This window comes from Polypterus senegalus, chromosome 2 (assembly GCF_016835505.1).
Source record: "Polypterus senegalus isolate Bchr_013 chromosome 2, ASM1683550v1, whole genome shotgun sequence".
In the NCBI taxonomy this organism is placed as follows: Eukaryota; Metazoa; Chordata; class Cladistia; order Polypteriformes; family Polypteridae; genus Polypterus; species Polypterus senegalus.
The window spans coordinates 140,424,155-140,435,519 of NC_053155.1; the positions used below are offsets into that span (position 1 = coordinate 140,424,155).

The 11,365-nt window shown below is 43.1% G+C and overlaps 1 protein-coding gene across 2 annotated transcripts in view; it reads right to left on the reverse strand.

The window, feature by feature from the left end:
• The window catches only part of oca2 (oculocutaneous albinism II), a 313,977-nt gene that overhangs the window by 130,319 nt on the left and 172,293 nt on the right, over positions 1 to 11,365 (reverse strand). The window lies entirely within an intron of this gene.

Genomic DNA, 11,365 nt, shown 5'->3' on the forward strand with positions numbered 1-11,365 from the left:
CAACACACCATTCCAAAGTTTAACGAAAAGACCAACAATATGAAGTGGCTTGTAACACTGAAAAAATGTGTTCCCTGTATTAAAAAAATGCTGCCTCAAAACCAAATAAAATGCAGCCGCAAGGAATGCAGCATTTGTAAATTAAAAATGAGGTAGAAAGCATCAATGCTTTATAGAAACCTTGAAGCCTAGGGAATTATGTGAAAAATGTGTTTTATGATTTTGAAATTCGGCAAGAAACAGGAATACACATTCCAAATTATGTATACTGTATGTCCTTGCATGGGAAAATCTTGGTTTGGTAGTATCTGACAAAGAACTGGTGTAAATCATCTTCTACAGAGAACCAAGTATCAAGGTTATACCTTCAAGGCACACAATTCAAAAAGGTTATGATGGGTACATTTTAATGAAGTATTTTATTGAAAATGGAGTAAACCCTCAGGATTCAGGTTATCAGTTACATTTTATTGATTCACTGAACTTTTTGCCAATGTAGTTGGAATGCCATGCCTAAAACCATGGGGTTTGAAACTGAAAAGGGATATTTCCCCCATTTCTTCCCAATGCAGCTGAAAATTAGGATTATAATCAGTCCCTATACCGAGACTGAATTCTATGGTGTGCAGAGCTTGATAAAAGAAAAAAAAGTTTTATTTTTGTATGAATGTCAAGCATTATGTGTTTATAATTTTAAAGAGGAGATGGCTTTTTATTGTACAAATGGCATAGCAATTCTTAGAATGGACTGCATGAAATTTTGAGACAAGGTCATCAAAATCGACCCAATATCGACATTTCAATGTATGACTCTAGCCTCTCTGTGTATGGCCATGTACAGGCAAAACTGCATACTGCCAAAAATCTATCAATTTCCTTCTGACCATTAACTCTGTAGTCATAAAAACTATTCAAACACCTCTATTCAATGGCTAATGTATCTCTGTCAGACAGAAAAGCTGAACATTCAGCATGCTCTAATCCTTGGGGAGGTAAAGAAGGATTAGTTTTAGGCTCACAGCTATTAAAGAGTTAATGATGTTCCGACAGCCTTTGAGTTTGCTGGCTGCTTTTACCATGGCTATCCAGAATGCTATGATTTAAACAGTACACATCCTTTAATTTGCCTGACTTGAGTGGTTATGTATCAATAGTTAATGCGTAAATTGAAAATACTTTTGGATCAAATTTAAGCTCAATGTGCATGTAATATGGGAGTATGAATGGGAGACGATGAAAAAACATGACCTTAGGCTACAGGTTTTGTTAAAACATTGCAATTTCTCCTAACACATAAATCCGCGGGATTCTTTGTTCGGTGGCTGTACAAACGCCATAATATTGTACCACAAGGCTGAGAGCAATTAACATATTCACTATTACAATTTTACTAGTCTGTACCGTATTGTTGTTAAAACTAAAATGTATCCAACTGGGCTGTCACACCTTCATTTTTCAACCAGTTTCTTTGGAGTTCTACTGCATCTCAGAATGTCTTGGAATACAATCCCCACCTCTTTGCCTGTGATGTTCTTCAGGGGCTGTTCGCATGCATACTTAGAAAGTACATCTATATAGGTCAACAAATATTTGTAACCACAGTTATGCTCAGACACATTAGTCATGTCCACTAAATCCATCTGCTATTTCAAGTCTATATTGGATACATAAACCTTATTTCTCTTAAAATGTATTCTAGCAGGTTTATGAATTATATAGGAATATTGACCAGATAACCAATCTGACACCTAATGACCATTACTTTTCTGGTCTGAAACCTCAAGAGCTCTTTTCAAAAAAAGTCTTTTCCTCCCAAAGCTACCAGGATTTGCTGGAGTATAATAAAGTTTTTTTCCATATACCCTTCCATCATCAATGGTGAAAGTAAAATGTCAGTGTTTTAAAAAGCAATGGTCCTTTATTGGCAATTTAGAAAAAACAGTATTACAATTCAGAGATGCTTTACTGGTCATTTCAAAACAAAATACACTTATAACTAAGTTAAAAAATGACAGGAACATTGAGTTCAGGCACTTCATCTGCTTTTTCCATATCATATTCAGTGTAAAACCCAAAAGGTATATCAGATTCAAGGAAAATGGTGTTTTGAGAAGGCTTCGGCTATATCGTATATTATTGAGTAAGAGCTATCGTCCATGTTATGGAAGGCTCGTGCATCTGCCTCATTAATAGAAAACACTGTTAATGATCTGGAAAATTAACATTCTATCAAAGTATGAGTCTGATTAAAAGGTAGAAAGATATTAAAGCAACCCAGAGTCTATGACCAGGCTGTTGAGCCATGGCTTGCAGAAAACAGCCAGCACCTTTTGAAAGATAAAAAAAAAGAGTCAGGCTCAAACAGTCATGTAGCTGTGTTTGGCTGGGGTGGTCTATTAAACAACCCATCTTGAGATCGCTTTAGGGTAATATCTTTCTGTTATAAAAGAAAATCTTGAGACATGAAACTATTGCCAAGAGATTTCTTCCAAGTCCTGCGAGACGAGACTATTGCCAAGAGATTTTTAGTCCCGACCTCCTATTAATTATTTCTGATTAATGGCCCACTCCCACGGACCTCTCATTTGTGTGAATGCTTTTGTCAGCTCTTATAAATATTTTCGTTTTCCTCACTTTAAGTTCCCAATAAAATAAGACTCATTATGTCCAAATCTTATTGAAGAATTTCATTGTGAAGGGTTATCAGCAGAAGAAAGGAGTACATGGGCAATCCTAGCACTGAAAAACGAAGTCAAACAAATTAACACAAAAATTGTTGATTCGTTACATGGCAAGTTTGTTAAATGCATATTAATAGACTATGCTGAAACAGTTGGTGGGGATGGTGTGGAAGATGAAAACATTAACTTACAATATCCCATAGAATTTCTACAACCGTTAACACTGTCCAGCCTTTCACCAGACAAATAACTATTGAAAGAAGGATATATTGTAATGTTATTGTGTAATTTATGTATGAGTGATGAGTTATGCAATAGGACAAGATTAGTTGTATTCAAAATTGGTCGAACAATTCTGACATGTAAAATTTTAACAGATGACAAGAAAGGTAATGTAGTACATCTTCTGCAGATAACATTAGACACCAAAAGAGATCTTGATATGTCATTCATATTAAAACGTTTACAGTTTCCCGTTAGAATAGCTTTTGCTGTGACAATTAACAAAATCACAGGGAAAAACATTCGAAAAAGTCGATTTATTAGAGAGAAAGAAACAATATTCACTCAATGGCAGTTATACGTTGCATTGTCACGATGCAAGTCCAAACTCTGAATCAAAATTCAATGTGATACTGACAAATTCCAAATATTGGTTTTATAGAAGTTTTACAGTAAAAATGTAAGTTTATAAAGTATTTTCATGTTAATTTTAAAGCCAAACAGAATGTAAACATATAACGCAATGAATACCTCTAACACAACGTGAAATATCAATTTTTTCAATTTATTACATTTTACTATTTTTTACTGGGGTTAAATACTCACCGTAATGTAAAGTAGTTAGGTGTATTGTGTATATGTAACAATTCCCATAAAAATGTTTAAATTGTACACCCGCTATCCCATACGGTAGCGGCAGAGCCGTGAAGCAGCTAGCACGTAGCACCCACCCGGGGGTTGGTGAGCAAAGTGAGCAGGGGGCAAAGTGGGCGTTTCCCAGTTTTCTTCCTTATCCTCCAAACTTGAATTACTGAATATGCAAATCTCCTCCCCTGAAAACATAGGTTCCAGTTTTGTTATAGTTCTTTTAATTTTGTCAGTTTTCCTTTAGGAATAGCCCAATCAATATTTGGAATAAGAGATTTCATAAAAGTCCAGTCTTTTACAGAAAAAAAAAAATCAGTCACTCATTCCTTTATCTCATTTTCTTGGTACTCTTCAATATTTTCGGGAAAGATGGGCTCGTTCTTGAATATTACCACCATGCGATGCCCCAGAGCATTTTTTTTACTTCTACTTGTCTCAAACAACAATTAGAATAATGAAAAGCTGAACTGAATCAATGGTTCTGCAGTTTAAACATTCTGGAAACCATGTTTGTTTTAATTGTCATGGGAGTATTCACAAGGCCATACATTCTGTGTGTTTCAAATGTTATAGCGTTTTCACTAAAAAGGATAGATTTTTTTTTTTTTATACAGGCCATCTTTCTCTTCCCACCCACTCCCTATAGGCTGAGGATACCAAAAACCACCTCCTGGGCATGGGAATCAGTAAGGGGGTTTGATGAAGGGTCTGGTTTAGAGGTCATAAATCATATTTTGATAAAATTATATTTTGGGGGCAGGGTTTAAGGTCAGTCATCCATTTGACAGTTTGTCCGATATTACTACTATATTATAGGTAGTACCTAATCTAAGCTGTAACTGAATAAAGAACTACCCCAAAAAGAGCTGCCAATACAAGAAGAGATTCTCAGATACATTTTAAAAAAATGTCAGTGTTGTCACAGAAGGAAGAAAAAAAAAAAAAAAGCATATTTTGCCAGTTTACTACTACTGTTTAATGAACATTCTAAGGGCAGAGGTCATATGTAATATTCAAGCTATAGCACTTTGATCTGAAGTAACACAGAGGAAAATACCACACAATTCTTAGTTTTGAGAAAGAAAAAAAAAATTAGAGAGCATGAAACATCAAAAACTTAAGGTGCATGTTCATTTTCTCTGTACTCCATAGTGTCCATAACTAGGACAAAAGCAACTACACCCATCTCCATATCTACTGTAGCATTCCTCAGCTAAAGAGGAAGCAGTCATCAGATTGTCATCTTACAGTATGCTAAAAAAAACTTTGGAACAGAAGAAATCTGGCAAATGAGAGACCATTCATTCTATCAAGACCATTTGTTTAGCTAAGAGCAAATCTGTCTCTACTTAAAGGTTACCTTAAATGCAATTCCCCATAATTCCCACTGATGTCCTCAAGTACATGATATAACTCCAAAGGTTGGTGTGCTGTTATCTGTACACCACCCTTAGGGGTTTACTCCTTACACATGAAGCAGCATAAAGGAGTCATGAATTAAGTACTGCTCTCATTGTCTACACAAGTTGTTTTTCTTTTCTTTTTTTTATTTTTAAAATTTTTTACTCATTCCTTCATTTTACAAAACATTCTTCAAAACATTTCAAAAGTTTTTCATTTTTCTATTTTATGCTAGAGACACATCAAATCTATTACAATTCTCAATTTAGTCTCCCTGCTTCTCGGTATATTAACCCCATTAAACAAGCTTAACAAGCTTTGAAATGCTTTAGTGAAGTTTAAAGCCAATCATGCATCACTTCTTTCACCACATCACACCTGCAAATAAGACAGCCTCTCAGTTATAATGCAACTTCCTTGGTTCTTTGATAACACATTTTATTAACATAGTACCTTTCACTTGTTCAAAGTACTTGTATGTATGTGTGAGCACTTGTATGTAATGTGTGTGTTTATATATAAATATATACACACACATACACACAACATTGGATACTAATATCTGGATAAAACACTAAATAAATATTGGATATACAAAGCATTGAAATAGAATAAGAAGCATTAAACCAGAATAAATTACAAAAATACTAATACTTCAAGAAAATCCTGAACAAATTTCTGGTAAAAACAAATCTTCCTACGACTCTGGACAAATAGGGTAAGTAGAAAGGGTCAGAACGTCAGGGTAAGTTACATGCCTTCCTGAACAAATGAGTTTTAAGTTAGTTATTTTTTTGAAAATAATAAATTAAGTAAGCTCATCTAATTAATGTAGGAAATTAAGTTATGTGCACACTGTCGCTGATCTGTGTTAGGACACTTATAGCAGTGTTCTGGACCAACTGGAGCTGTGACAACAGATCAGAGTTACAGTATTTAATGTGACATATAATAAAAGTATGGCCAAGTTTCCTCTCCTTTTCTAGTGTTGTGAATGGGCAAACACAGGATATATTACAGACCTTGAAGAAGGAACGTTTCTTAATGTGATTGAATGAGGGTAGAATAATAAAGGATGGAACCAAAAATGACACATAGGTTTCTTGTAGGTGGTGGTTTTGGCATAGTTTAATTTTAAAGCAGCTTAGCCGCTCAAAGGGCATCGGGGTGCTACTCCATTAGAGAAAGCAATTGTATTTAACACTATAATCCCTGAAGCCTATGAAAAAACTCGTAATAACGGGCCTCTTTAAATTCTTTTGTTGCATCAGCGTCTTTAGTTTTGCAAATGTGTCGATCGGCACAAGAAGCAAGCAGCCTGTTATCCTATTGACCCCCCACCCCCACCCCAGTGGAGCTCCTCGGGCAAAAAAGTTCTCCCATGCTCAAGTGTGTTTACCAGGGTGTGAGGTGCCTGGAATTGTACAGGTTAAATAATTTATCGTTATTTGGAATTCATACTTTTTATGTGTGTTCCGTATCTACAATGATCTGTGTAAGTGTAGGATGAAAGGAAATGCAAGACAAGAAAGGCTGAACACATACCTAAAACAGAATTTTTTTCCATGTTATACTAATAATGTGAGAATATACACATATATATATATATATATATATATATATATATATATATATATATATATATATATATATATATATATATATATATATATATATATATATATATATATATATATATATATATATATATATATATATATATATATATATATATATATATATATATATATACATATATATATATATATATATATATATATATATATATATATATATATATACACATATATATATATATATATATATATATATATATATATATATATATATATATATATATATATATATATATATATATATATATATATATACACATATATACATATATATATATATACACATATATACATATATATATATACACATATATACATATTGTGAACGATAGGGGGCGCCCTCGCTCCCTTGAACCCCTGTCCACGACTCCAGACACCAAGTAAAAGTCCTCAAATCGACTTTATTTTTCTTCCACAGTGTACAAAGCACACTCTCCTCCACAATACTCATATAACTCACAATAATACTCAATAATAAACAATAAACCAATCCTCCAGCTCCCAGACGTTGCCACCCTTCCACCCAGCTCAGCTCGTTGTCTGGGAGTTCCCACAGTCCTTTTATACCTCCTGACCCGGAAGTGTTTCTGCCCAATAGTCCACAAGTCCTTTTCCCTTCCGGGTCAGGGTAAATCGTCCCTTTCTTCAACCCGGAGTCCGTCGCTCTTCCTGTGACGAACCTCCGGGTCACAGGGCACGAAGAAGCCCTCGGTCCTCCCTGCAGCTCCCTCCTGTGGCCCCCACGGCATCCAGCAGGGCTTTGCATAAAACTCCAATGTCCATGATGCCCTGCTGGTCTTCTGGGGACCTCCTCGCTGCAAGGAGGGCTCCACCTGGCGGCTTGGGGTATTGGCGGGATAAATGGCCGCCATCCATTACAGTATTCCCCAGCGACAAATTATATTGAGCGGCCTGCCCGAGAGGGAAGTCTTCCTCCAAGAGGACGTCCTGGTTGAGCCTTGATTAAAATGAACATCTTGGTCCCTGGAGAACCTAGGGGGAATATTATTCCAAATTGACCTCTTGTCCCCCTCTCTCCAAGGACAGTTCCGCCAAATATGGCCCAACCTTCGGCACCCATAACACTGCCTCTGTCCTCCTGGTATTCTTCCCTACGGGACTGAAAACAATAAGGAACTGTTAGGTCCGCCCTTTGCTGAGAGAAACCCCTGCCGCCTCTACGGTGCTTTCACTCTCTCTGCTTCTTTTCCTTTCTTGTCAGGAGACCCTCGTTTCATTATCGGGATCTCCTGCTTAATCTGGGCTTGTCCACAGTCTGAGTCTCTACTAGATGAAGAGAGCCCCTTTACTGTCTGCACCCCTTACTTTTGCAAATTACGGCGGCGGCGTCTTCAGGGCTGCCTCGCCCGAGTCAGCACTGTTTAGCTGCCCCGGATCGATTAGCCCTTCCGCCGACCACTCGGTTAACGTATCGACCTCTTTTGTAGGGTACGCCGATATTGGCACCCGCTACTTATTAAACGCGGGCCCGGATCACACGCGTCCCTCTATTATATACGATACGGGTCTCGCTTACCTGTATCGCCACATCATTCATTACGGGAGGCTCCTCACCAAATCGCCTCACGTAGGCCCTCACCTTCTCCAACGGCTCTCTGGCTGCCGCTCCCAAATCCCCGACGATCTTTTCAATGGTCGTCAGGACCTGTAAGATACTCGCCACGGGCTCGATTAGTTTTCGAGCTCCGTAAGTCAATATAATTATTTATTTCGACCGCAGAACACTCACTTCCTCGCTTGTGTTACCTGCCGACCGGGAGCCAATGAGCACGCCCGCTTCAGGCACGTGCTCTGACGGGTCTCGCGGAGGCTTCTGGGATTTGGAGTTCTCGGAGGGTCGAGTTGCCTTCTTCGGCGAACTGCGGTCTGCCTTTAATATTTTTTCGACATCCCGATCAGCTAATTCCCGACCCTCCTTACCTTCTTGTGTGTTGAGCGATGCCTCGCTCGCCTCCCCCTCCCTTCGGAAAACCAAGTCCGCTCCTTCGGGCTTGAAGGTGCAAACTGCAGGACGCGGAGCTCCTCCTTCCCAGGATGCACCGGGTTTGCTACCGTGTCCCTCGTCGGCTGCCATCATGCGGAAGTCGATTTCTAGGTGCTCTGGCTTCGACAAGAGAAGGCCGTCGTCTTCGGGGCAGTCTCCTTTTCCCCTCGGAGCCTCCAGGTGGTCATCTCCAAGGTACATGCACGGGACAAGGTGAGAAACAATAAAAGGATTTTTAAAGTCGCTCCCGCACGCACCTTAGAGGGATCGTTGCTTCCTGGAGGTTTCTCCGGACTTGTAAGGCCTCTCCTTAACTCCTCCCGAGCGCCGGCCATTGCACCCACGGCACTCCCGCTGGCGTTGTCGCTTTGCTTGCCCTTCTTTTTTCCCATTTTGGACTCGTTTTTTTTTCGGGTTTTGGCGATGCTGTGGCGATTCCTGATTCCGCAGTCTTCTCGGGGTTTGTTATCCACAGAAATATTTGATTCAGGTCCTCTGCAAACGACGCTAGAGTATCCTGCCGGCTACGCCACTGTGAACGATATACCTCCTGACCCGGAAGTGTTTCTGCCCAATAGTCCACAAGTCCTTTTCCCTTCCGGGTCAGGGTAAATCGTCCCTTTCTTCAACCCGAAGTCCGCCGCTCTTCCTGTGACGAACCTCCGGGTCACAGGGCACGAAGAAGCCCTCGGTCCTCCCTGCAGCTCCCTCCTGTGGCCCCACGGCATCCAGCAGGGCTTTGCATAAAACTCCAATGTCCATGATGCCCTGCTGGTCTTCTGGGGACCTCCTCGCTGCAAGGAGGGCTCCACCTGGCGGCTTGGGGGTATTGGCCGGGATAAATGGCCGGCCATCCATTACAATATATATATACACACATATATATATATATATATATATATATATATATACACATATATATATATATATACACATATATATACACATATATATATATATATTGTGGCCCCGCCGGGCTGGAGCCCGGCCGGGACGCCAGGAGGACGGAGGAGGGCTTGTGCCTCCAGACCGCGAGGGGCGCCCGTCCTGGTTCTGTTGGGGGCCACGGGTTGAGGGCATGGAAGCCCTTCCTGTAGGGACCGTGGCTACCGCCAGGCGGCGCCCGATGCCGGTTTATCCTGCGGGCGGTTGCCGGTCGGGCAGGAGCCCGCCGACGCTTGAGGACCGGAGGAGGGCGAAAGTGCCTCCTCCAGACAGAGTGGGGCGCCCGCCCTGGTTAGGCACGGGCTCAGGTACAGGGCTTTGAAGCCCAGCCCTGGGGACCCGCGGCCACCGCCAGGCGGCGCCCGTGCCTGATTATCCCGGAACTCGACACTTCCGCCACACCAGGAAGTGCCGGGGAAGACATTGTGTGGCGCCCGGAGAGCTGCCAGGAAGGCAGCCGACACTTCCGCCACGCTGGGGCGTGGCCAAGGACGGCGGAAGCACCTGGGGCTCATCCGGGGCATTATTTATAGCCTCCCTCCAGTCATTGGTGGAAGTCGGGAGGAAGAAGGACTGAGCTGGAGAACGTGGACAGGAGGCGGCCAGGAAGCAAGGCACAGGACTGTGGGCCCTGGACTTGGGGAATCGTGCAGAAGGCACTGGGGTTGTGAGTGCACGTGACTTTTGTATATTAGTGTAAATAAAGTGTGTTGGGAGCAAAATATGATGTCCGTCTGTCTGTGCCGGGGCCAGGTTTCACAGTGGCGTAGTCGGCAGGATACTCCGCCTGGTTCAAGGCGGGGACCTGTATTGTTAAATCAAAAATTTCTGTGAACGCCCGCGCAGCAGCGACCCACACACTGGCCGCTGGAGCGCCCGCACAACCGCGGAGCGCTGCCTTCAGAAACCGCCACCGACAGCGGGATTGCTTTCCCCGGTGCGGAGGAGGACTCGACATCGCGAGCGCAGCGGGCTCGAAGTCGCGCTGTCGGACGGACAGCCAGGCGGCGTCGCTACGCAAAGGCCACACCGAGCGGGGGCCTCGCATGACGGATCCGGAGGTGAGTGCCCTGCCCTGCAATAATCGGCCCTCCGGGGTCGGTTGTACTTTGTTTTCTACAGGCAGGGACGAACCGGATCCGCGTCCGTGGCAGGAGCGCCGGGCAGCGGGCTGACGGCAGCGCGGGGCGACGGCAGCAGCAGAGAAGGCTGCGGAGTCGGAGCCGCTGCGGCTCGCTGAATCGCCGCAGCCACAACGCCGGCGAGGAGGCACGCCTCCGCACTCGAGCAGGGGAGGCAAGATGGCCGCGGGCGGAAGTCCCGCCCGCTGACAGGCACGGATTGGCCGGTGTGTCTTGCGTGCCCGCCGATGATTGGATAGAGGCGGCCCAAGGAATGCCAGTCTCGTGGTCGGAGAAGGACCCGATTGGGCCAGAGGGAGTGGCCCAGAGGAGGCAGGCGACGCTGGAGCCGATCGACAGGTAAGCCCACCGACGCCTGTCTCTCTCTTCCACCAGCTGCTCGGCGTGCGCCGGAGGAGTCCTTCGCCCGCCAAGCCGCCTTTGAGGAGTTGCTGCGTGTTCTAGTCGCCAGTGCGAGCAGCTGATGGAGAAGGCGGTCGCGTCTGGAGTGACACCGCTGGAGACGGAGGAACGGGCGCGCGCTGGAACCGGAGGCAGACAGAACACGGCGGGAGTGGTGAGTGTTGCCGTTCCGTAAAGCAAGGGGGTTAGCCAACATGGCCGTGACTGTTTACAGGACGAGCGGCCCGGTAGGCAACCTCCCAACAGCGGATGCGCGGTGCAGACAGCTAGCGAGGCGAGGAG